The sequence below is a fragment of the Rattus rattus genome, chromosome 16 (assembly GCF_011064425.1).
Source record: "Rattus rattus isolate New Zealand chromosome 16, Rrattus_CSIRO_v1, whole genome shotgun sequence".
Classification (NCBI taxonomy): Eukaryota; Metazoa; Chordata; class Mammalia; order Rodentia; family Muridae; genus Rattus; species Rattus rattus.
The window spans coordinates 44,385,194-44,412,790 of NC_046169.1; the positions used below are offsets into that span (position 1 = coordinate 44,385,194).

The window sequence follows — 27,597 nt, forward strand, 5'->3', positions numbered from 1 at the left end:
TCAAGTGACAGAATCTTCTCAGGGGCTTCAGTGCCCTACCACATCCGTGCGGGAATGTTGAGTGCTTTGCTCTTCTGCTGGACACCAACTGCACTGAGTTTGTGAGTTCAACGACCAATACATGAGAACATGTCATTGTTTTGATCCAAGTCCTTCCGACCTTTGGCTCTTAAACTCTTTCCACCTCTTTTCTTTCCAATATTCCCTGAGCCTTGAGGGAACTTGATACGGTGGGAGCTTCTGTGGCTGAGCTCTCCACAGAGAGTTCATTCTCAATACTCGGACTAGTTATGAATGTGTATTAACTACCATCCACTGTATGAAGATGCTCCCCCAATGACCACCGAGAGCTGTGTTAATCTATGAGCTTGTCACTGGTATAGATTGATACTATATATCCATTTAAGAAAATAGTAGTTATGGTTCACTCCCAGGGCTTATGAGCCTTTCTGCCATGGTTTCCTGTCCAGATTTACAATGCCAGCCAAAAGTTTCCTCTTGTAGTGCAGACCTTGAATCCACCCAGAAAATGATTGGTGATCCTCATTACATTCCTGCCATTTATGGCGCACCCATGAGTACATCTTGCCAGGGCTTTTGTTATGTAGCCCTGAGTAGTCACAGTGGAGTGAGAATAGTCTGCATAGCATCTTCTAGCATCATAAAGGGTACCTAGCAGGGGTGGAAGCTTCCTGCTAAGTACTGTGCAGGCAGGTCTGTGTGATTTCTTCAAGTTCTTTACCTACTTGTGTGGTGTCATCAGCTATAGGATCTTACCATCACATTCTGATGGGTAGCCCTGAGCAATGAGAATTGACAACTCTGGTATCATCTCTGTGACATCCTCGACCAACAACTTGAGAGCAAGGTGTCCTACATCTAGCTCTGGACTTTTTGAGAACTTGTAGCCAATGGAAGGAGAATTACCCACCTTGTAACGTTCGTTGTAAGTTGGCAAGTAGCTTTTCATATGGCTTTTGTATTTTAATGTTCGTGGCCATTTTACCTACTTGTATGTCTGTGTGAGGCTGTCAGAAGTCCTGCAACTGAAGTTACAAGCAGGGGTGAGTTACCATGGGCGAGTAGGTGCTGGGAATTGAACCCAGGACCTCTGGAAGAGCAGCCTGTGCCCTAAACTGTCCGTCTCTCTGGCCCTTCATATGGCTTTTTCAAATATCCTTAGTGTTAGTTCTTCTTCATCCTCTTCCCTGCAATCCTAAAGATTTTAAACCAGTGTTTCATTTATCCATTATTTAACTATTGATCTAAATTGGTAGAAAAGATTAAAAACAACACATGGTTTACAAAATTATATTTGTAATTTGAAGAGGGGATTCTAAAGGCGATTATGTTCAAAACCAACATGGGGATATCCTAAAAAGGATCTGGCCTCCGCCCCCTTGTTGGAACACCTTACCTGTGTTCTGATTTTCTTCTTTTGTTTATTTCTTTGTTTAAGGGTGTCTGCAATTCCTTTTTGTCCACAGCTGATCACTTTCCAGGCCGTTCTGGCATCTGATGAATGTGATTCCTATGCCCTCTTTCTCTATCCTCCCAATGGTCTTCAGTTTTTGGAACTCACCCCAAAGAATCCTACAGTGTCCAGCTGCAGCTTCCTGCTAAGGTGGGATTCTGCCAAGGGGAAGCAGATGACCTGAAGAGAAAAGCCCTGTATTTCAGCCTGACTAACAGTGAGCAGTCGGTGAAGAATCTCTACCAGTGAGTAATATGGAGTGTGTGACTGTGCTATGCACTGGAAGGACATTTAGGAGAGACACTATCTCTAGTGGCCAGAAACCATTTGATTATAACCTTTGGTGGCTTCTAAGAAAGGCACTGGTTGAAAACCAAGAGCTAAGCTGGACCTCTGGAGCTTCAGGCTGTCCAAGATTTAAAAGATTCTTTCTTTTTCCTGCACTATCTGTCAGGCATAGAAACCAGAACCAGCAGTGATTATATGTTTTTGCAGAACTACTGGGGCTTGCTGTGAAAAACATTGTTCTTGGGGCTACATAAAAATATCCAGTCATAACTAACTGCCTCAGTGGATGCTTTTCTGGAGAGGAGGCATCATGATTCAGTCTTTCAAACAGGTATTGTTAAGGATTAAATTATGAGTACTATAATGGGGTGGAGGTAGATGAGGCTTCTAGTCGTCTCAGGTTTCTTTTGGCACCATCACCAGAAATCATGCTGACTGGTTTACCCACAGCATTGCCAGAGACAAATCTATTTCTTAGTCTCCCCAGTGGGATATTCTGCTAGTGGTGCAATAGGCTATTCCACAGGTGTCTGTCCAGTTGGTGCTCCTAAGAGACTATTGACTTCAGGTGGGCTCTTTTGTCTTTGTATTTTGCAATACTAGCTTAGCCCACAGTAGTTACTTTGTGGCTTCCCATAGTTGCTTCTCAGTCAAACTAGATCATGGGCAGATAGAGTGACAGAGCAAAAATTTGCTGATCACTTTATCTGCAGAGCATTGTGATAAAACCCTTGCAGATATTATCTTAATTAAAACCCTCTCAACTTATAGGCGGTAAGTATAATTATCTTCCCAGTTTTACCAATAGTCTTACTGAAATTATGAAAGGTGCTTATGTCAGAGTTAAATGGCTGAGCCATAGTCAATACAGCTCTGAAGTATGGATACAGGGGTGATCTCTTATGCAGAGTAGATAGGGTGTTTCTTACTTGGATTTCATGTTACCTGGTTGTTTGTATTTTGGTTCATTTTATCAGTCATTCCAGTAACAGCTCACTCTGCCCCTCTCCTGCAATTTTGATATTTCTGGAAAGCATCAAAGGAGACAGTGAAGAACCGGAGTGAATGGATGACAGTGTTTGTGTGTGTGTGTGTGTGTGTGTGTGTGTGTGTGTGTGTGTGTGTGTGCATGCATGTGTGTATGAGCACGTGTATGAAGGCCTTTATGGCTCTAGTAGGGAAACACAACTTTCTCCTCACATGCTTTTTGCACACACACACACAGGCACAGACTCACGGGCACACACAAGCACACGCACAGCAGCTTCTTATGGCTATGCAGGTACCAATTCTCATTCTAATACTCTGTGATTCTTGGTCCTTCCCAGATTCTGTTGGTGTCCAGGGGCTTTGCCTTTAAAAATCATAGTATTTCAAGCACTCAGCCTTATTTCCAAGGGTTCTACATACAAGTGTCCCCTCCTGTTCTGTGATCTGTACCGGGTCTTGGTCTCCATCTCACCCTAGTCTGTGTAGTCTAGACTCAAGAACAGACTTAGCAGTTGGCCTCTATCCTTTCTCCTCTAACCTCTTACCCTCTAGCTTAAAGACTCTCTCTCTCCAGGTTGTACCTGGACCTGTTTTTGACAGAATATTTGATTTGGGCTTCTGGAGCAGACATATAACCTGATGGCTTAGTGTTCCATACACAATGCCAGACAAAAGGCAGCTTATAACAAAGTTCCTGTATGGTATTTATCTCAGTTACTTAGAAGCTTTGCTTCTGTTTGACATAGCATGGAAAGTTTGACTTTGATCGTTAAAGTCTTTTGATTTCAATATGAATTCTGAAGGAGGATGAATGGACTTGTTACAATCCACTCTTTCCTCTGTTCTTAGACTAAGCAACCCGGGGATTCCTGGGGCGTGGGCTTTTCACATCAGTAGCAGGCTGGCCCTGGACAATGTCTGGCCAGCCACGGTCAGAGGTGACCATTCCACAGCCTGCTCCTCAGCGCTGGAGCACTCCTTCAACCATGCTGCAGCCCTGGAGATCTGTACTGAGGACAGTTGCACTTATCACAAGGAGAATGGAGAGGATGTAGAATACCCACCAATTGAACCAGGGGAGGCCCTGGAAGGCCACAGCAGAATCGATGTATTGATGTGTCTTTCAAATGAAAGGCTAATTCGAGCTTTGTGGATGTTGGCTCCACATCTCCAGATTCTGATCACGCTTCTCCTTTGCCACACCCAGCACCTGGTAACTGGCCATCCTACCGGGAAACAGAATCGGCTTCTTTGGTCCGTCAAATCAAACAGGGGCCACCTGTGGGAGAGGTAGAGGTCCTGGATTTCAAGGACCCAGCATTGCTTTTGGATCCAATGGGCACCAGAACCCCAGCTCCTCCACAGGCAGGTGGAGCTTTCCTAACTCCAGGCAGGAAAGACCTTGGGAAGACAAACACCAGGTCCTATCCAGAGGCATGGCCAGTGCCTTCAGAGCCAGATGTTCCCGTCGCTCCTTTGGAAGGAGAAATCCTTCCTAATTACCCCGAGTCTGGTCAATGCCACCCCTGAGTGGAGGGAGGTATGTGGTAGGACTGGAGGACCACGTGAGTTCTAAAGCTCAAGGCAAGTGCATTGAAAAACTGGGCATTTGAGGTTTTGTTTATAGAAAATATAGCAGAGTTGACAAACTAGATATGGTCATTCACCTGGGCCCATCCCTGTACTGGGCAGGCTGGGACAGGCTGGGGCAGGCTAGGGCAGGCAAGGGCAGGCTGGGGAAGGCTGGGGCAGGCTGAGACAGAAAGATTGTCTAGGTTCAAGAGTAGCCTGGGCCATATAGAGAATTCTAGACCAGCCTGGATTATACAGCCAGCTCTCCTCCCAAGTGTAATGAAAAATTTCGGTTTGCAACTTCAGAGAGGGTGAGGCTTCATAGGCATTGCAAGATGGAGGGTGCAGCCATTTAGCTTTGACTGTGGTAGTTAGCTGTGCAGGCTTAGGCAAACATGCTGAAGAGCCTTAGGGAGAGAACATGGTATAGACACCTGTGTCTGCTATTAGTTCTGGTTCTTGTCCCCACAGCTGTGGCCTTCACCTCCCCTGAACCACCTTAACCTGGTTCTGAGACTCACTAGCACTAAAGGTAGCAGGAAGAAGGCAGGGGAATGCCCAGAGGGAACAACTCTTCATCCACCCTGATGGACTGGGAAACTGGTCCTAGATTCATCCTCCCCCACACCTATCTCCCGCTCTCCCTGTTCAATGATCTCTGCCAGGAGGACTTGTCAGAGGTCACACCTCTCTCCACAGCATTTCAACTTCACAGTTTTTCTGTCTGTGTATTGACAAAAACATTAACCTAGCAAAGAGGACCTTCTGGTTCTGCTGGGACATTTTCTGCAGGTTCAGGAGTTGTTTAGAGAAATAGTTCAGGAGGGAAGAAAACACTTTGTGTTTAACGGAGTATAGAGTAATAGATAGGGTGGGACTGTTGTTGTCAAGTTTGAATCTTGGCCATGCTAAGGCAACTTATTTCACCCTCAGGTCTCTGATTTTCATTTATAAACATATTGCCAGGATTTGTTGTTAGTATATATTATGTTTTGAGTGCCTGCTTTAGTCTGTTCCTCAGAAGACAGTTAAGAGCATCATTACCAATCTTTAGAGGATTTAAAACATACCAAACTGGAGGATGGGGGTGGGGGAGTGAACAGCTGGACTGGAAAAGAGAGAAACTGAAAACGAAAACTCTCATTAAAAAGCTTTTGCCTCCTGGCTCCTTTTCTGCTTGATGAAGTTTGATGAGCATTTGTTTTTGTTAAAGCCAAAGGCATGGATTTCTTTTAAACGTTCTAGAACTTTCAAATCTCCTAAAATATTCAGTGTGAGTTCTTTCTATCTAAGAGATTCAAAGGCATGAATCAAAAGTTTCCTCAAAGGGATTTTGTGTTACAGATGTGTTTTTGAGTGGCCTTTTGTTGGGGGTTGTATTTTCCTGGCTCAGGAAGAGCACACAGTTATTGGAAAGTGGGTGTATTTACAGTTGTCTGAAACCTGAGGAGCAGGCTATGGCCCAGCACAAAACTGTAAACTGATCTAAAACCTTCAGAGAGTTTTCTTTTGCAATCGGTCATGGTTCTTGAAGCGTGAACTTTGTAGATTATAATGTGTCACAGTGTCAAAGGTTGTGCATGGCTGTTTAAGAGCTCAGAAAGGCCTGAAATGGAACCAGTCACTGGGAACTGAGGGTAACAGCATAACCCAGGAGGGACATGATCTGTGGTATTTAATCAGCTGCCAAATGTAGTCAGTGCTGACATCTAAATGCTAGAATGTTTATGAAAAAGACATTCAGGGGGAGATTGTCCAACTGGAAGCTTTTAAGTCTTAGAGGAGAAAAATACTTTTAAATTTTATTTAAAAAAATATTTATGCGTGTTCATGTGTACAAGTTCATGTGTGGGAAAGCCTAGCCCTTAAGAAAGAATGTTTGGTGAGCTGTGTGAAGCATAGAAACATGTAATTGTTATTATTTATGTTCAGAGGAAACACTGGTGTCCCAGAGGTTTATACAGCAGCTGTGGGCTTACTCTGGGCAGGTGTTGACATGGGACTGAGACCTTCTAGTACCAGCTCAAGGTAGGAAATGTGCAGCTTCTGGTAGTGGATGGACTTGAGTTCCCCCGCAGCTCTGTTGTGTAGTTTGAAGACAGATGCTGTTTGAACCTTATTTTCTGAATAGAGAGCACCCTTCTCAATAAGATTTAACTTCTCCTTTAAGCATATAGGATTTGGTTTGCTGAGTCAGGGAATTAGGATTTTGTTAAAGGCTCAGAAAATTTCTCTTCTTTTTAGTATTGTTTTCATTAGGGTGTGTGTGTGTGTGTGTGTGTGTGTGTGTGTGTGTGTGTGTGTCTGTGCACGCCTGCCTGCCTGTCTGTGCATATGTATATGTGTTGTATCTGCCCCATAGGAATAGGAATAGGAGCGGTGCTCTGAAGTGGCCCCAGGGCAGCTTATGCAGCATGATGGTATAGACAGGTTCCATGCTGCATGAGCAGTGTTTCTTTGTCCTGAGAGCTGGTTGCAGCCCTGCTCATATTGGGAGCTTTCAATTCCAGGCTGCAGTAGGTTTTTGGTTATCACAGCAGAGAGTATCTGCATTCTCACCGCCAGGGAGGTGGACTCCATTTGCAGAGAGAGAGATTCATGGGGAAAGACTGCAGCACATTTGTTAGTCTCAGTAGATTGAGCAGCTGTGAACTTTCCCTTCACTAAGGCCATCCCTAACTCAAGCCTCGGGAACTGTCCCCTACAGCTTTTACTCTGGACTGAGCTCACCCTCCCTGTTGCCTGCCCTGATCCTCAGCTTCCACCTGGTTCCAGGCAGCTACACAAACAGACCAGTTCTTTTATTCTGGGGCAGGGATTTTGTTGCAGCTTTCAACCTGGAGTAGCAAGCACTGCTGAGGTGCTGGGGTCCTCGCAGCTGGGAGAACTGAAGTAGAGGAGGAAGGTGCGGCCCAAGGTCGCAAGCTCTGGGCCAGGGTGTGGTGGTCTCACAGGTGGCCATTTCTGAGCACCATCTCCACTGCTGTTTCTCACCCCCTGGCTTCTGATACTTGCAGGCCGCTTCTGACATTCCCATAGCGACGCAGGATGGGGAGGGTTCTGTGGGCAACAAGTAGACACACCAACCAATCCGGATCAGGCGACCCAAGGGTGTCTGTTAGCTCAGCCTCAGCCCTCTCCCCCATGTCCAACCTCCAGACTGCTGCCAAGCTGCTCAAGCGGTTCTAGCTGTTGGTGGGGTCCTGCAGGTGTGATAGGCTCCTCCTCTCCGGCCCCTCCTCCCCACCCACCTCTCAGGCCCTCCCTGGATAGCTGTCCTCCTCTGGGGCCCTGCACTTGCTCCCAGCCATGGTGGCTAGGCTCACTGCTCTCCTCCTTTACCTCGTTTTCTCCTTGGCCATCCTGGTCCAGACAGGTAAGGTGAGTGAGGGCTGGGGCACCTGGGCAACCCACCCTGGTGCCTGGGGGTCGCTCTGTGCATGAGCGATTTTGTCTCTACCTGGCTGCCTGAGGTATGGCGTCAGGGTAGGAATAGGGGGACCTGGCTGCTCTGGGCCTAGGGGTGAGGGTCTAAGATTTTCTGGAACTGAACCGACTCTGAATTGAAGATGAGGGATGGGACCTTCTTAGGGCTGGTATGAAAACACTAAGATGTTAAAATCCTAGCCAAGTATTAGTGATAACAGCTGTCCCCAGTAGTGTACCTTGGGAAAAACCTTGGAAAAAGCAGTCATTTTGAAAATTGACCTTGAGGACACCTGCAGCAAAAGCATCTGGAGAGCTTCCCAGGAGACTCTCTGGCCACTTTCATCGGGAACTCGGAGGGTTAGTAGAGAGACAAATGGAAATTAGGGTGGGGGCGACTTGTACCTCCTAACAGGATCCTACGTGTTTTTGGTGTCTGTCCCTACACTTCTAGAAACTCTGGTCATATTTTGTGGAGGAGGTGGACACAGAAATTGTGCTGAATCAAGGGAACACGTTTCTTTCACCTTGTGCAACTAAATTTGTAGACCAGGCCTAAGTGGCCTTCGTAGTTCTCTGGTGGAACTTTTGTGATCACTTAAGTATACAATCATATTGTCTGCAAATCATGATATTTTGACTTCTTCCTTTCCAATCTGTATCCGTTTGATCTGCTTTTGTTTTCTGATTGCTCTGGAACTATATTGAACTCTCAAGAACTATATTGAATAGATAGGGAGAGAGTGGGCAGCCTTGTCTAGTCCCCGATTTTAGTGGGATTGCTTCAAGTTGCTCTCCATTTAGTTTAATACTAGCTACTGGTTTGCTGTATATGGCTTTTACTATCTTTAGGTATGGGCCTTGAATTCCTGTTCTTTCCAGGAACTTTATCACGAAGGGGTGTTGTATTTTGTCAAAGTCTTTCTCAGCCTCTAATGAAATGATCATGTGGTTTTTATCTTTCAGTTTGTTTATATAGTGGATTACGTTGATGGTTTTCCGTGTGTTAAACCATCCCTGCATCGCTGGGATGAAGCCTACTTGATGATGATGGATGATTGTTTTGATATGCTCCTGGATTCGGTTTGCAAGAATTTTATTGAGTATTTTTTGTTGATATTCATAAGGAAAATTGGTCTGAAGTTCTCTTTCTTTGTTGGGTCTTTTTATGGTTTAGGAATAAGAGTAATTGTGGCTTCATAGAAGGAATTCGGTACTGCTCCACCTATTTCAATTTCATGGAATAGTTTGGATAGTATTGGTATGAGGTCTTCTATGAAGGTCTGATAGAATTCTGCACTGAACCAAGCTGGACCTGGGCTCTTTTTGGTTGGGAGACTTTTAATGACTGCTTCAAATTCAATGCAATCCCCATCAAAATTCCAAGATAATTCTTCATAGAGTTAGACAGAACAACTTGCAAATTCGTCCGGAATAACAAAAAAGCCCAGGGTAGCTAAAACTATCCTCAACAATAAAAAGACTTCCGGGGAAATCACTATCCCTGAACTCAAGCAGTATTACAGAGCAATAGTGATAAAAACTGTATGGTATTGGTATAGAGACAGACAGATAGACCAGTGGAATAGAATTGAAGACCCAGAAATGAACCCACACACCTATGGTCACTTAATTTTTGACAAAGAAGCCAAGGAAAAAAGATAGCATTTTCAGAAAATGGTGCTGGTTCAAATGGAGGTAAGCATGTAGAAGAATGCAGATCTATCCACTCTTATCACCCTGTACAAAGCTTAAGTCCAAGTGGATCAAGGACCTGCACATCAAACCAGATACACTCAAACTTATAGAAGAAGAAGTGGGGAAAAACCTCGAACACATAGCACTGGAGAAAATTTCCTGAACAAAACACCAATAGCTTATGCTCAAAGATCAAGAATCAACAAATGGGATCTCGTAAATCTGCAAAGCTTCTGTAAGGCAACGAACCCAGTTGTAAGGGCAAAATGGCAACCAACAGATTGGGAAAAGATCTTTACTAATCCTACAACCAATAGAGGGCTTATATCCAAAATATACAAAGAACTCATGAAATTAGACTGCAGGGAGACAAATAACCGTATTAAAAAATAGGTCTCAGAGCTAAACAAAGAATTCACAACTGAGGAATGCTGAATGACTGAGAAACACCTAAAGAAATGTTCAACATCTTTAGTCACAAGGGAAATGCAAATCAAAACAACCCTGAGATTCCACCTCACACCAGTGACTGGCTAAGATCAAAAACTCAGGTGACAGCAGATGCTGGCGAGAATGTGGAGAAAGAGGAACACTCCTCCATTGTCGGTGGGATTGCAGACTGGTACAACCATTCTGGAAATCAATCTGGAGGTTCCTCATAAAATTAGACATTGAACTACCTGTGGACCCAGCTCTACCTCTCTTGGGCAGATACCCAAAAGATACCGTAACATATAACAAAGACACATGCTCCACTCTGTTTAAAGCAGCTTTATTTATAATAGCCAGAAGCTGGAAAGAACCCAGATGCCCTTCAACATAGGTATGGATACAAAAAAAGTGGTACATCTACACAATGGAATACTACTCAGCTATCAAAGCAATGGCTTTATGAAATTCATAGGCAAATGGATGGAACTGGAAAATACCATCCTAATTGAGGTAAGCCAATCACAGAAAAACACACATGGTATGCACCATTGATAAGTGGATATTAGCCCAAATGCTTGAATTACCCTAGATGCACAGAACACAAGAAACCCAAGAAGGATGACCAAAATACGAATGCATCATTCCTTCTTAAAAGGGGAATAAGAATACCCTTGGGAGGGAATAGGGAGGCAAAATTTAGAACAGAGGCAGAAGGAACACCCATTGAGAACCTGCCCCACATGTGGCCCATACATATACAGCCACCAAACTAGATAAGATGGATGAAGCAAAGAAGTGCAGGCTGACAGGAGCCGGATGTAGATCTCTGCTGAGAGACACACCCAGAATACAGCAAATACATAGGCAAATGCCAGCAGCAAACCACTGAACTGAGAATGGGATCCCCATTGAAGGAATCTTAGAAAAGACTTAAAAAGCTTGAAGGGGTTTGAGATCCCATATGAACAACAATGCCAACCAACCAGAGCTTCCAGGGACTAAGCCAGTACCCAAAGAGTATACATGGACTGACCCTGTGCTCCAACTGCATAGGTAGCAATGAATAGTCTAGTAAGAGCACCAGTGGAAGGGGAAGCCCTTGGTCCTGCCAAGACTGAATGCCCAGTGACTGTGATTGTTGGGGGGAGGGTCGTAGTGGGGGGAGGAAGGGGAGGGGAACACCCATATAGAAAGTGAGGGGGAGGGGTTAGGTGATTTTGTCCTGGAAACTGGGAAAGGGAATAACAATTGACATGTAAATAAGAAATATCTAAGTTAATAAAGATGGAGAAAAAGAAAGCAAACTAATCAAAACAGTGTAAAAAAACATGAAATTGTATTTGTAAGTGTGTTGGTATTTTAAAGATATTTTTGTGGGAGGGAGTTGTACCTACTGTTTATTGGAATGTCTTTTCTTGGTTGTAGGATGAGCACCTGGCTGCCTTGTTCCAGAAGCTGGAGGAACCGTTTGTTCTGTTAAGCAGGAGGATGGGACACTGCAATATTTAGAGGAATTGCTATCTATATTAATGGTTAGAGATGTTGAGTGCTTTTTACTGGTTTTGTGCCCAATTTTATCATGAACTTTTTAAGATTAAGAAAAATTGTTTTAATCTTCAACTACTTATAGCCTGACTTATTTGCTTTTCGGTTGCTATAATGAAATACCATGACCAAGTCAGTTTATGGAAGAGTTTATTTTGGTTGGGCTTCCATGAGAGCATCATGGCAGGGCGCTGAGAGATCACATGTTAAACCCCAAATATAAAGCAGAGAGAGTGAACAGGAATTGGGGCTAGTCAATATATACTAGCTTCAGAGCTAGCCCCTAGCAAGGTATAGCCTGTAAAGTCACCACCAGTGTTCAGACATTTGAGCATGTGGGAGATATTCTCATTCAAAACACCACATTTCCCTCGCAGGCTCCAAAGGCCATTGTTATAATACAAAGTATATTTAATCCTACTTCATAAGTCCCCATGGTCTCCCATAGTCTCTATAAAACCCTGTGAATTTGAAAAGTGAATTAATTTCAACATACAATGGAAAAGATATATATTACTATTTCCTAAAAGGAGGAATGGGGGCATAGTCAGAAAACGCTGAACCAAGCAAGACTGAGAAGGTAGCATGCAAACATCAAGTCCCCTAGGTCAGACTTCCCACCTGTGGGTCATGACCCATTTACAGGGGCTCCCTAAGTCCATCTGTAAACATATATTTACATTATGATTCATGACAGTAGCAAAATTACAGTTATGAAGTAGCAAAAAAGATAATTTTATGGTTGGGGTTCACCACAACACAAGGAATTGTATTGCAGGGTCACAGCATTAGGAAGGTTGGGAACCAGTGCTCTAGCTTAATATCTGATATCAGAGGCTTAGATGGCACCATCCCTCCATCTTTCTGCCTGTAAAATATATCTCTTCCAGGCTGGTTCTATCCCATGTAAGCAACTCTCCCTGGCAGAAATCACAGCTTTGGCGTTTCAACACCTTGGAGTCTGTACAAGTATCCCAGGCTTCACTTCATCTCTCAGGGTCTTCATGCAGGAACTCAGGATTAGGGTTGGCCCTGAGGTCCTTTGGGGTGCATGCTTGTGTTTTCCTAGAGAAAGATCTGTTTTTTCTTGCTTGATAAAGGGTACATTCATAGCAGAGAACATTTTTGGATTTGTCATAGAAGGTCAGGAAAGGGCCATAATTGTCAGTTTAGAAAAGATATCACCGAGTTACTCCTTTGTGTTGGTTGCCTCTTCTACCAGCTCTATCTACTCTTCCTGGGTCTAGTCTCTGGAATGAATGAGTAATTTGTCTTGTGGGTTGGTGAAGATATCTGGAAATTTTAATTTTTTCATAGTTTTAGCTATGAACTCCCTGTCTGAAGACTTATCTGCTGTGATGATTTGAATAGGAATGACCACCAAAGGCTCATATGCTTGAATTCTTGTCGTATAAGGAGTGGCACTATTAGGAGTTGGGGCCTTGTTGAAGTATGTGTGGCCATGTTGGAGGAAGTGGGTCACTGGGAAAGTGGGCTGTGAGGTCTTTATATTCAAGCTATGACCAGTGTCAACACAGTCTCCTGCTCCTGCCTTCAGATGAAGATGTAGAACTCTCAGCTCCTTCTCCAGCACGATGCCTCCCTGAATGCTGCCGTGCTTCCCGCCATGGCGATAATGGACTCAATTTCTGAGAGTGTAAGCCAGCCCAATGTCAGTTTTCCTCATCAAAGTTGACTCAGTAATGGTGTCTCTTCACAGCAATAAAACTGTAAGACACCTATTCACCTCCTTTTTTTTTTGCCCAGTGAGATTGTTCCATCTGTTTCTGGCCCCCAATTATTTATTTATTTAATTAATTTTATTTTCTTTTTTTTTACACCAAATAATTTCTTTCTGAGTTTTCATTTACCCAATCTAGATTTATTCCTTTCTGATCATTTTAGCACTTGTCTTTCTTTATTGAGTATTACTACCCAAATTTTTCTTAATTTTGAGTCTTCTTGATGGTCATAGTTGTGTATGTTTGCCCCCAGTTGACAGCAACTTGCGGCAATTATGTATAAACAGCAATTTATGTATGTCAGTGTCATTTTTTTAACCCGTGCAGTTGACAGATACATTTTTGTCATTTAAGATCTCTTCATATATCACTGTGCTTGATTGCCTGGTTGTCTTCATACTGGTTTAGATGATTTCACCTTGTTTCTCTGGGTCCATGGCTAATTAATTAATTAATTAATTAATCAATTAACATGAGTACACTGTAGCTGTCTTCAGACACATCAGGATAGGGCATCAGCATCAGATGGTTGTGAGCCACCATGTCGTTGTTGGGAATTGAACTCAGGACCTCTTATCCACTGAGCTATCTCTCCTCCCCAGGTCCATGCCTCTTAAGGTATGTGCAATATTAGCCCTCTTTAGTCCTTACTATAGTTCCTTGTTATATAGACATAAGGTAGAGCTACATTTTCATTACTGTATTAATTGTACTGTTGTTTTCTCTGTGATGACTGAATCTAACTATTTTATTTATTCGTTGAGTTAAAGTTAAGTACTAATCAATGAAGATATTTGCTTAACGAGAGCAGATCATACTGTTTATAATTACAAGTTTTGCTGGTAAAGTGTTACGTCAGAGTGGATTCTGGTACAGCTTTTAGTGTTAGCCTGTAGAAAATGCAAAAATTTTCTTCAACATACCTTGGCAAATTTAATTTCTTAGACGTTGGTCATATATACTCTGAGTCGCTAAGAATGTTTTCTTTCTTTCTTTTTTTTTTTTTTTTCCGGAGCTGGGGACCGAACCCAGGGCCTTGCGCTTGCTAGACAAGTGCCCTACCACTGAGCTAAATCCCCAACCCGGAAGCTAAGAATGTTAAAAAACAAAATCACTGCTTTTTATATTCACTACTTAAGAAACTCCTCAATTCTCTATAGCACCTTATGTGGGAAAAAGCGGAGGAAAAGAGGGCAGTGGTACTATTTTAATTTTTATATTTGGTCTGAAGTTTCTTTTATCTTTGTTTCCTTCTGGTGTTTGATTTAGGACATTAAGGTCCTGTCCAGTTCTTTCACTAGTAGGGAGGGGCTGACTGTACAAAGATCCTTGGCTTTTGTGTTTTGAGCCTTTTATGTCTTTTGACTGCCCTGTATAGCCTTCAGCCTGTGTATTGATCTTACACAGCCTGCAGTGTAAGCAGTTGAGAGAACTGGTTTTGCTACCGGTGTCCTGTGCCCAGTTTAGAAGTGGAGGGATGTTGCAAATCAAAGTGTGCATGGGAAGAGAGATGCCTAGATCAGCCCATTGTTATCTGTGAGAAAGCTTTGGAAAGATACCTGCTGTGTTTTCAGTTGCTAATTTTCAGTTGTGAAGGCCCCATCTCAGGCAACCGTGACTTCCTGTCCTCCTTTTTTTTCTCTCAGACTCAGGAAACCCCAACTATGTTGTGGCATTGGCGCCACCTTGTGTCCCAGCTCAGGGCTGGTGTGGTACCTCTGGTTGCCTAGGTTTGCTTGGGGCTTGGGCAGGGAGCCTCTCAGTTAGCTCTCTGTACACCCTTTAGACTTATGCTTAATTTCCACCCTGAAGCAGCTTTAGAGTGAAGCCCTAGTTGTTAATATTCAGTGGATGGGGGTGGATTTCCGTATCGGGTTACTTTGGTTCTAAGCCAGACATGGGTTTGTCAATTTGTTACTAAAATTTCCAACCCTAACAGCCCATGTAAAAGACACACAATCCAAATATTTTAATTATAAGTTATATGCCTAGATTGGGCATATCTAATACAATATTAACTTATTTCCCAATTCTAAGACTCCTTATTACTTCTGGTTTCTCCCAGCTACTTGATTCTGGTGCATAGTGGCTTCCTTCTGTCCTCTTCATTCTTTTTTCCTTCTACCTGCCACCCCCTCCTGAGCCTCCAGTCCCACCTTTCCTATCCACTACCCAATCATAGGCTCTAACCTTTTATTGACCTATTAAAGTGGAGAGAAGGTTCACATAGCATCACCTAATGCTCTGCTTATGGCGTGGGGGCAACCCTTCTTGAGGAACCAATATGAACGATAATATACAAGCAGCATCAAGGCAAACCACTACAGTTTACTCGTAAGATCTCAGTTTTTAGTAAAAAATCCCATAATGTTAGTTGTTTAAATGTGTGTCTTAGTATATTTCTTACACAGCTGTTTTCCAAAGGTGGGTTTGTCTGGTGTTCTGTACCAGCATAGAGTATTCATAGTTAACAGTGTATTTTCTTGCCACCAATACATGAATTTTTGTTGGATATGCTAAAGAGTCATAACGGTTTTACACAGGAAAGCTAATTGTGAGAATTTTGTTTTGTTTTTGGGTCAGGGTTTTCTGTATAACTTTTCTGTATGACTTCTCTGTGTTTATTGAGGGCTGGTATGATTTGCATTTTAAATATATTTACCTGGATCTTCACTGCTTGCTCTGTCCTTTATCTTAACAGGCAGGTGTACTTTGATTTGGGACTGAGTAGACTTTTTTAAAATTGTTTCCAGTCTGTGTTCTTCTTTCACTGGCCTTTTATGAGTCAGTTTTTCACAGAATTGGCTGTCACAGTGCACGAAAGATTCGGCCAGAGCTTGAGACAGGTAGAAATGGGTGGCAGTTTTAGGACATGTACTATCATATTTTGGGACACCAGGGGGATTATTAGAAGTAATATTATTATAAAGTAGTGTTATCCTAATAGTTGGGTTATAATAATCCTTATTAACAATCTCTGGTTATTCTCAGTCAGTAATTTTCCTTATGAGATAATATTTATTTTCATCTCCATAAATATAATAGTCATGCGGCAGAACTAGTAACAGGTAATAATGAAAGAACAATTCCCTGTGTATATAGACTTTGTTTTTTTGTGAACTACTTTTTGAAATATGTCGATTTATAACAGCAGTATTGTTGGTATCAGGAATTGCTTTGAGCAGCAACACCATTTGGTAACTGTTGACATGGAAACAGCCCTACTTTCCCAGTATTCCTTTGGTCCAAATCCCAACTCCACGTGGGAGTAATTATGTCATATTCCAAATGAAAGGCAGACTTCTTCTGCCCTCATGCTCTCTCTTCTCTTCATTCTTTTCTCTTCTTTCTCTCGCCCCTTTCCCTTGTTTTGTTCTCCCATTAAATCTCACCAAGTGGAACTGTGTTAGTTTTGTGTGCTCTATTTGGATGGGTGTGGTGGGTATTTTATTACAACGAGATTTTAATAACAACAAGTATGATAATTTAAGAGCTTGGAAATCAGTCTGACTGGAAATAAATTCCAATTTGGGCACTCACCAGCTGTTGAACTTATATTACTAATATAAAAGTTGTGGTTGATAGCAATTTTTCCCTATAGTGTTGTGAGAATTAATCTAACTCCTTGTAAACCTCTTGTGTTTTATTACTTATCAGGATCATTGGGTAGTAATAGCCATTGTAATTGTTTCATTAAATAAAATTTGTAGAGTTGTGCAGAATGGAGTTTATCAAAGCTAAATAGGTGAAACTACACATAACTAAACTGTATAATCAGATTTATCTTATAAAGTTATAATCTTAAAGGAAGAAGGTTAGAATGTAGAATAGGAAATAATGCTATGCTATTGTTAGAAGTGACTTAACATTCTATCAGAAAACTGAAGAAATGGAAATTCATCTATTAAGGTGGTGTACAGTCCATAATATATTCTACATTATGTTAACATTATTCTTAAATGTGATTTTTTAAAATTGGCTAAATATGTTTTTAATGAGAAGAATTAGTTTGGGTTTGAATGCTCTTTTTTTCCGTTTAGGCAATATGTCAGTATTGAGGGCACCCAGACATCAGAGCTCTGGAAGGCATGTTGATACTGTTTTCTTCTTTGTCTCCTGGGTGTAAGAAGTATAACAGATCTTAAAGATCTGTATTCTTGTTTGTTTAAAAAAATTGATACATAGGAGAGAGAGAGTGTGTGTGTGTATGTGTCTGTGTGTGTGTGTCTGTGTGTGTGTATCTGAAATTATAACAATATATTCTTTGGAAAGTATTTTGTTTTTTCTCAATTAAATTTATTCATTTGTTCAAATTGGCTACCCCTTATTATCACAGGTATTGAGAAATTAGAATACTACTACTTTAGTGTACGTTGAAATATACAAAGAAGAGTATGTTAAATTGAGGACTCTGTTATCTCACATAGATGAGAGTTTCTGGATATTTTCTATATCTTTTTATTGCTCATTAAGGGGAATTTTCTGCTATACTGTGTCTTCAGACTTTCTCTTCTGTTCAAATAACTCTCCTCCCTTAATGTAGGTAAACATACTAGCTTCTGGGTTTTGGATAATTCTGTATCATTGAGTTGAGTCAACTGGGCAATCTGTTTTGCAAATGAAATTTCAGGTTTATGTGTGTACTACTTACTAGTATTAGAAGCACTTATTTAGCATTTTTCTTTAGTTCTTTCTGGACAAGATAGCTACATTTGCACTTTCGTGTGAAAGTCAGTTTTTCTCTTATGTGAAAATATTAGAAAATTCTAGATTCCCAACAAGGCTTTATTTTTATTCTAGGTAGTTTTGACTCAGCTCTGAAAGGGATTTTTTTGAATGTAAAGGAATTGATTTTAGGCTAGGGACACTTACCTTCTGGTCTATTGTTCTTTTGTCTGGCTTATGTAGTGAGGCAGGAGAGCTTGTGTGTTATATGTCTCTTTGTTCTGAGCCCCCTGCTCTCTAAATTTATTTATACCTACTTATACCAGAATTACAAAAGTCTGATTGTAGTTTTATTGTCTCATTTTCTTCTCCTACAATCTGAACCTGGTATCCGAGTTGCCTTTTTTCTTTGTAAGAAATCAAAGGCTACAGAAAACTGACTCTGCTGCTGTTAGATTGAGTCAGTTCATCAGAGCCATGTTTGGTGGAGCAAGCTTTTAATCCTAGCAGGTGAACCTCTATGAGTTCCCGGTCAGCCTGGTCTACATAGAACACTTTTTCATCCTGATGCTAACACCCAGCTGGAGTGGCATTATTACCAGAATAAACTGAAAGGAAAAGCAGGTGCACATAAATTCTTTTAAAGCAATAGTCCTCCCATGGATGGTCTCTGAATGTTGGTGTTGGTGTTGGTGCATTAGAAGTAAAAGTAGAATTGGAATAATTAGCTCTTTGAAGGCTTTAAGAATGCTAGTGATTGTAGAGAGAGTATCTTGTGTATTCGTATGGATATATCACCTTTTAGTTAAAAAAAATTATGGCCTATAGGAAAGGATAGAATAGAAGGTGGGACATCTGGGAGGCAGAAAGAATTCTGGGATAGAGCCAGGTCGGAGAGATTTGCCCTGGAAAATGTGACCAGACAGACTCATGGTTCCTGAGCACAGGTAATGAGCCACATGGCGGAATGTAGATTTGAGTAAGTGGGTTAGAATTTGTCAGAGAAGAGTCTAGCTCTATGGCTAAGGTATTTGTTAATATATTTTGAGTCTCCGTCTTATTTCTGGGAGCATGGGGCTGGGAGGAAGAACCAGGTCCAAACTTCTACAAGTGACAACATGAATCCAAACAAAATCTAAAGCTGAGCAATGACCAGTGTATAGTTTTGATTTCTGGAACTGGAGGACGATGTTCACCTGGAACTCAATCCCAACTTAAGTTGGGAGTGAAAGCATGATTTTTTCATATTAACTAGATGAGCTATTAGCGATGTGGCTTATGTCACCGTGCAGACACTGAAGTTTATGTTTTTCAGTATTTTTTAGAACTTACAAGCAGACACCATGGTACCTAACCTCGGCTTTCAGAAGATGACACAAGAGAACAGAACTTTCAAGTGAAGGCCACAGAGAAGGGAACCCCGACTCAAGGAAGGACACAACCACTATTGTAACCAGAGTCTAAATGCCTCATTTGAGTGAGTTGGTTTCTTAGAAAAAATATTTCCATAACTGTCTTGAAAAATTAGTCTCTTTACAATCACAAGATCTTCATTTGTTTTACTACCATGCATTACAGTTCCAAAGAAATTGGCAAGTCTTTCCCATTGGTTTCCTTGTAGAATAAATTGTAAAACCACAAATATTAAAAAAAAAATCATTGTTTTAGGAACACATTAACGAGAAGAAAGACATATAGCACAGTAGAAAGGATCAAGATTTTGGTTTTATCCCAGTTACTTCTGTTTCCTGTTTTGTCAGATTTAAAAAAAAACAATGGTTATTTTAGAAATGACCCTGTTGAGGCAAAACAGAATCTGGCCATCTGGATTTCTTTTCAGGAATTAGTCTTTCTTAGTTGCCATCATCTTCTTACACGGTGCACCAGGAAGGGTGATTGTAGACACACATTTAAATTTATATGTGTATCAGTTTTTCAAGTTTTCTAGGGCTCTTATTAGCTGTTAAATGTTTTCAGAAAATTTTGAGATTAGTGATTTGTGTCAGTAGATCGTGGGATAACTTCCTGAGCTTGTTGAGTCTTTGTTTCACTGCTTGTGGTCAGTTTCTTCAGCATACTTGTGTACCAGGTTGCTTTTTCTTTCTGAATTTCCTACTTCGTATTATTAAATAGATAAAAATTTAAGTTCTAGAAAGCAAGGGATGTGTAACTGAAGGAAGTACACAGTACGTGTCCCATGCTGAACACTAAGAAAATACTTAGTGAACATCTGTCAAAATGAGGGAAAAAAAAACTGTTGTGCATGTTTGGTGGTGTTTCTAAGTTCCTTTGTTGCTCAGTCTGGTCGGTAGACACCAAGTCAGCTGCTTGTTTTAGTAGTCTGCATCTAGATTTTGACCTGGGTAGGTGCTTGTTCTTTGAAAATTGCAGGAAACTAATCTTCCTTTGTCTTGCTTTCCATCACTGGCTGTCCAAGCATGGTTTTGCAGCAGAATATTTTCTTTGCTTACTTAATTAGCAGCATCTTATTAGCCACTGGATTTTTAAAATATTTAACATCCTTTTATAATTCATATCTTTTTCATTTCTTTTGGATGGGCCACCAGAAGTCAAATATTAGAGGAAATGTTTAAGTTCCACAAAATGAAATATTCCTTTCCTTTAAAAGAGTGGTCATAATACCTTGATACTATATTCTTGTTTTAACTTTATGACATTCATTTTTGTATCTTAAGGTCTTTGACCCATTTGGAGCCTGTAAAAGTATTTGCTAGATATAGAAGGACTAGATTGTCTTTTACTAAATTTACAGCCAAACCTGTGCCTAAAACTCCTTTTCCAATGCCTTTCTTCTACTTTTTTCCAATATCACATTCTCTGAGTCATTATTAGACATTGCACAAAAATTAAATTTACTAAGGGTCATTTTAGAAGTTAGTATCTTTGACTTCTACACATTAGCTCTATAAAAATTAGGTCTAATATTGACTTGTATTGTTAGATGAAGCATCTTTCGTGTTTTTTGGAAACTGTTTTCTTGTTCCTTATATTAAGAAATTAGGTCAATGTAACCAGAGCATTTGATCCAATTGTGACTTCCTTTGTGTGCTGTTTCCTGAATCATCTCTTTGATGATTCCGTTTAGAGCTGTTTAATCTCTGCACATGTTTGGGGCCTTTTACAAACCCTTCCTGTATTCTGAGGATTCAGATGTTTTCTACCCTGTTAGCAACTTTACTTTTCATTCTACAAGAGCAACAATTTAAATTCTATTAGTCACAGACTGACTCTCAGTGATTACTCTCTCACAATTTTGTGTCCTGGTCTCTGATTTCTCCAACTATTCCTCCACATTCTTTCTCCATGTGCTTGTCTAGTTTGCCTTCCAGAGAGGACCGTGTATCCTTGCATTTCCACGAATCTCACAAAAAGTAGCTTACTCTGCTTGTGGAGAGACCCATGCACTCTGGTGCACTGTGGAGCAGGTCAGCTAGCCCAGTGAAGAGGAACACTATGGTGTTGCCTCTCAGGCCACGGCAGTGGGGATGCATGGCCCACACTCAGTAGTCAAAGATGAACTTTGCATAATTTCCAAGTGAGACTCTTATTTTAAAAGTCTTTAAAATATAAAGGTTATGCCACTTCCTTTTAAAGCTTAATTCGTGGTTGTAACTTTGGAATATAATATATCATGGCTGTTGTCTTTGTTTAGTGGCATTTTCTGTTGGTTTGTTATTGATGACCCTTAAATTCTGGCAGGTTAAATAGTGGACTGTTGTGAAAACACTGGATAATCTGCTCAGTTTGTCTTGAGTTTGTAAGAATGTGACACGTACTTACATTTTACCAGAAGCCATAGCTATGGGTGCTAGGATCTGAAAATATCTGTATGGGCTGTTTATTAGGTAAAGATGTTGATGGTTATTGGTCAGATAAGGAAAAGTTATTGGTGGGGTTGGCGTGGTGCTGCTTGTATTTAAATGCTTCCTACATACTGGCTCCCAAGATCTGGAAGCCCTGAGGAGCAGTTCCTCAAGTACCCCAATTGATGCTTTGTAAACTTTGCTTCTTAGTTTAACTCATCAAAAATGGATAGAGTCTGTGATTAGGCAATAGAAGAAGAAAGGTGGGACTTGAGGATGGAGTGGAGGGTCTCAAGAGAGAGGAGAAGGGGGAACAAGAGAGGAGACCAAGGGAGGAGGAAGCCACCATGTGAGGAGATGGACCCTGAGCATATATGGCCTGGAAAAACAGCAAGTAACAAGGGACATTATGGCATGGAAATAGGTTAGTATAGCTGTAAACCTGCCCAATTAGGCTTATGACTTGTAAATAAAGTACCTGGATTGTGTGTCTTTTATTTGGACTAGTTAGAGTGTTTAATTCCTTTTGTAATTGGTGCCCTTGACCCTGAGATTAAGTCTCATGCTCTACTGAAATGAAGTTAGATATTGTACTGTGTATTTCTGGTGGTGCAATAACTTTGCTGTTTTTCATAGAGCATTGAAGTATTTCAATATGTGTGAAAAAGAGGCAGTGAGTAGTTTTTTAAACTATGTGCTACTGCAGTGTACACAGAATAGCTTTGTTTGGAATTAGCTAAAGTGATAGATTTGGGTCTTGCTTTACTAACAGTGTTGTTTGTAGCAGAAAAAGTTCTATAAAAGCACACATCATGCTTAACCTAATAGTATTATCCACAGCAATCACCAATTTCTTTAATATACTCATTCATTATTAATTGACTTCTTTATGGTTCAGGTGCGGGGCACCTTTATACATCTGGGTGAGATTGCAAATTTGGTTTGCATATTACAAATGCTGGTAAGCTGTTTTTCTATTGATACTGGAATTATGTTCTGTAAAGCAGTTACTACTGACAAAAACTGAGCTCAGGTTTTTCAGTTGAAGGTGTACTTGTTTCATGACAAGTAGAAAATAATGCTGTTAGACTGTTTTTACCTGTGCGTAAAAGAAAAACTTTAATGTTTAAGATAAAGTGTCATTATAGTATATAAAAATGTTTATATAATGTGCATATATTTGTGTGTGTGTGTGTATGTGTGTGTGTGTGTGTGTGCAAGCATGTATGTATGGATGTAGTGTATAGATGAGATCATCAAGCTACACTGACTTAGTTTCTGGATATGGAAAACCGGAAACCAAACTTTCTAAAAATGATTAGTACGTTTTTGTTTAATCAAATGGCTGGCAAAACTTGAAATTTCTTTAACATATTTGTTGTAAGTTCTATAGAAAGTTCTTTTAGGAAAGAAAAAATAACCATTCCAAGAAACTTCTTTTCTGTTTTTCCTATTATAGTGAGCTGCATAGTTCTCCTAAGCAAGGAGGTGGACTTCATCCTCCTTACCACTTTCACCCTTGCCTACCCCAGGGACTGTCTGACAAGGTAACAGAATGGCTTACATTTATTAAAACATGATACCGTGAGTTTATTGTGACGTGTTTTTGTCTGAACACTGCTGAAAAATAAAAAATTAATTTTACTAGTTTTTGTACTAAGTATAGAAATAATGGCCATTCGTGCAGGTGTTTGGAACCTAAATATTTGCACCTGAAAATAATAGAAACCATATTTCCTTAATAAAATTTAAGGAAAATATATTTTAACATAATGATTAAATCTTATTTTAATGCAGACCTAATATCAGATTCATCAGTGAATAAGAATCCCGATTCTACACAAAGAAATTGAATTGATTCTGTTTTTTTCAAGAGATGAAATTGCTTCTTGTGGCTATGAAGGCAGGTATGGAGAAGCTAAGTGAGTTCTATTTCTTAATGGATAGTTGATTTTTTTTATATTTTTAGAAAGATTAAGCCTCGCAAGTCAGTTCTACAATTTCCACTTATGAAATATATATTACAAAGGAAATATTTTAGTCTGAGTCCTTCATCTATACTACCATGTAAAGAATTTTAAATAACATAATAGTCCCTAGTGATCCTCCAGTGAAAACCAATAATAATAATAATAATAATAATAATAATAATAATAATAATAGGCATTGTAATGTTTAGCTTCCTTGAGGTATAAAATGATAAGAAATTGAAAGCTACGTTTTTCTTTTTCTTTTTTCATTTGAATGGCATTGGCGAGGCCTTATTTGTCAGTCTTTACAAAGAAGAAAAACTCGCCTCACAACTGTTCATAACTGCCCTTCTGGGCAGTCCATCTCTTCACGGACACAGTCACCTACATTCAAGAAAACACACAGAAAATTAAGCTGAAACTCGATTTCCTTCTAAATTAAAAGTAAACGATTTTCTACCATTGCTGATGACCAGTGTTGGTATCTGTGTGGTGGGTAAAATGAAGCAGGCAGCCTTCTGCTGGATTCAGTGCTTAAAGCTATTGATGGGGGTGGATCCAGACACCTATGGGGATGTCGCCACAGGAAGCCAGCGACTAGAGATGTTAACAGACAGTTTTCTGAGGGAGCAAAGCTTAAGTTACTGGGGGGTTGGCACTCTCTATGATCAGAGAAAAACCTATGAACTATTAACTCCTTGGGGTCAGTAAGAAAGACCAGGGAAGAGAGAAAATTCACACACACACACACACACACACACACACACACACACACAGAGTTGACGGTAGAAGGAACAGTGTTCCAGCCCATCATACACAAGCCTTAACAGACACATATAGTTGATGGATGCCCTAACCCTTGTGCTTTATTCTTTGTTCCATCACTTATATGTCCCAGCCAAATCTTTCAAGCAGCATTAAATTGCAATGTAATTGTTTTAGTTTTCTTCTAGACAAAGACAGGAGTAATTACTTCATTATTTATCCTTAAAAAGTATTCTTAAAAGACTCACAGATCTAACCACTTATATAAAAATCAGTCACATCTACTTTAAATCCTCAGAATGAGTATCTACTCAAGAGCAATTCTTAATAAATCTCATCAGGAAGCTGAGGGCAAAAATGTGTATAAGAAATCAATTGTTAGTGCCAGATATGTTGGCCAGTGAGTGACTTGAGGCACCTTAGAATTCTCCCATAATTCTTAGATTATGAGGAACATGCTGGCAGTGAACAGATCAGAACTCCATAACAGCATCAAGTCCTCAGGACACATAGCTCTCAGGACACATAGTCCTTGGAGCTGTCACACTGAGTAACACCCACACGACTGTGGTAATCGGGGTGGGGGAGGGGGCGTGGGAGGGAAGGGTGCATACAACATCCTATCTCCATTTTAAACTTGATACTTAAATGGTTTATTTTATTTACATGAAAAATGCATGAAGCTTGGGATTTGCTTCTCAATAACTTAAGAGGTTTCTTATTTGTTTGTAGTTCTCTGTGGTGATGTGAATGTTAAGAAAATCCCAGAAGCCACTGAGTACTAACAGAGTATTATTTATTCTTCTGCTCTTAGAAAGACGGCAAGAAACACCTGTAGCTGTTTCTTAAGCAGGAATATGTTCAGTGAATTTCTTTAGTGTTTTACAGTTTTCATGGCACACATTCCTTTGTCATATTTATTTCAAGTATTTTGTTGTTGTTTTGTTTTGCTTTAGTTTCTTGAGAATAGTATTGTCCCCCTGCTTTCTGTGTTTGTCTTTTGTATATAAAAAGGATACTGATTCCTGTGCTTTAACTCTGTGTTTTTCAACTTTTATCCATATTTATCAGCCCTAGGAGTTTTTTTTTTATGATTTAGTTTTTATGTATAGAATCTTAAAACCTGAAAATAAACATATATTGATTTCTTCCCTTCTCATTTGTATTTGCTTCATTACCTTGACTTGTTTAATTGCTTGACCTAACACTGTAAGAAGTATGTTGAGAAGTGAGAAGAGTGAACATCCTTGTCTTGGTCCTGATTCCAACACAAGTACTTTGAATTCTTCTCTCTTTTGGATGACTTTTGCTGTATACTGCCTTTATCAAGTTGAGATAAATCCATAGTATCCCTATTCTCTGCAAGACTTTCCTCACAAATGGAGGCTGTATTTTATCAAAGGTCTTTTATGTATGCAATAGGGTGGTACTTGTACTTATGTGGTAGATTATGTTAATTCTCATGTATTGATTCTTTCCTCCATCTCTGGGATGAAGTTGCCTTAAACCTGATGAGAAATCTGTTTGTGTTACTGCATTTGGTATACATGTATTTTATTAATGCCTTGTGCACGTATGGTCATCAGAGATGTTGGTGTATGACTTTCTTTTCCGGTTGTTTGGTTTCAGCATAGGATTAGACTCCAAGTAAATGTTTTCTACCTGTTTTTGGAATATCTTACCTTTTCAACTTTGAGAATGTGGTGGCCGCCCTTTTCATACTTTTCTTCCCGTACCTTTATATCGGCTCAAATAGGATTCAGGAAGTAATATTGATTTATTGTCAATATAGATTACAATACTGTGCACACTCAAAAGGTATACTTTTGGTTCTGAACCATGTATGATCTTGGTTCCATTACTATAGGCGGAAATATTTTCAGAAAAAAATCTGCTTCCTAAATGTCATAGTTTAGGGCTCACCTGCTTTGTTTTGCAACATACCCTGTTTTTGCTTTTTGTTTTTTTGTTTTTTTTTTTGTTTTATTTTTTGAAAAACTGCTTTTATTTGTTGTAGCACAAAACTGTTATTTAGCCTATTAATTTAAAATTAATATTTTGTATTTACATCCTTGATTTATATGAAAACAAGTCACTATACCATGTATTTCACTTCTTAGTGTGTTTTTGTTGAATTTCACCAGGTCCATTAATGAACATAAGAAGAAGGACCATGGAAAGGAGTATATCTCTTACATATTCACAGAAGATTATGCCAAGTAGGAATACTGTGTATAAGACCTAAATTTCATTGGAAGAACCTGACTGAGGAAGTGAAAAGGAAAGGATGGGAAATAGGAAAACATTTGAAAATAAGGCTGTTGACAGGCTGGAGAGGAAGGAGGAGATTGAAAATTTAAATTGTGCTACCTGAAACAATGTATTTTCATGGATACAAATATGTCTTTGCCTATTTAAAAAAGTACTAGTTACTATGAGGTAGGATTTATCCATGTCAGTTATGGTACAATATGCTTTAGGAATTTAATTCCTGGGGACTTAAATTGAAAGTTAGTGGTATGATTATTTAAAAACTCATTAAAAACAATTTAAAGAGATAATTTCACACTGTAATTGTGTACTTTTCTCCACTTCCATTGCTTATATAGATACGTATTACTTCTTACCGTCTTTTAAATGATGTTTAGTTACTTATAATAGTTTTTCTTTATGTGAGCATAGTCATAAATACATATGATAGTTGTAAATACTCATTTCCAGTGTAATTGAAGGCTCCTGGCCAGAGCTACTTCTGGAGTTGGCCTTTCCTCTAGCCCCCCTGTTCATCTCTGACAGCCTGCAAAACAGCTGGTTTTGGCAGACTCCCTATCTAACCTGGTAAAGCAGCAGACACTTAAAGCCACAGGGTACCTGCTCGTTCTTTAATCTGCAGGAAGGCCTAACCTTTTGGACTTCTGTTGAATCCCCCAAGGCCAATAGGCCAAGGGAATGTTCCCATTGGACAAACTGCTTTCTCTTTTTCAACAGACAGTTCACACACACACATAAAACACAACATTAAAAAAAAATTCTCAGTCCCTGCACCCACCCCCGCAGTGTTCTTGCAGCTTCATTAGCCCAACACCCACCTGTGGCAGTGTGGGGTAAGTGTGGTCAAACTTCAAGTCCTGTATCACCTAGGGATGTGCCTTGTGGCTGAGCTGATGCAGAAACCCCAAGGCTTCAAAGGAGACGCCAACAGACTG

General features: G+C 40.1%; 1 long non-coding RNA gene and 1 pseudogene across 1 annotated transcript; both read left to right on the forward strand.

The window, feature by feature from the left end:
* LOC116885938 overlaps nucleotides 1-27,093 on the forward strand; it is a 51,787-nt pseudogene extending 24,694 nt beyond the window's left edge.
* Nucleotides 744-2,044, forward strand: LOC116885939. The gene is made up of 2 exons (XR_004386049.1): nucleotides 744-946; nucleotides 1,460-2,044. It is a non-coding gene; the product is annotated as an uncharacterized LOC116885939 (long non-coding RNA).
* Nucleotides 27,094-27,597: the final 504 nt, after the last annotated feature.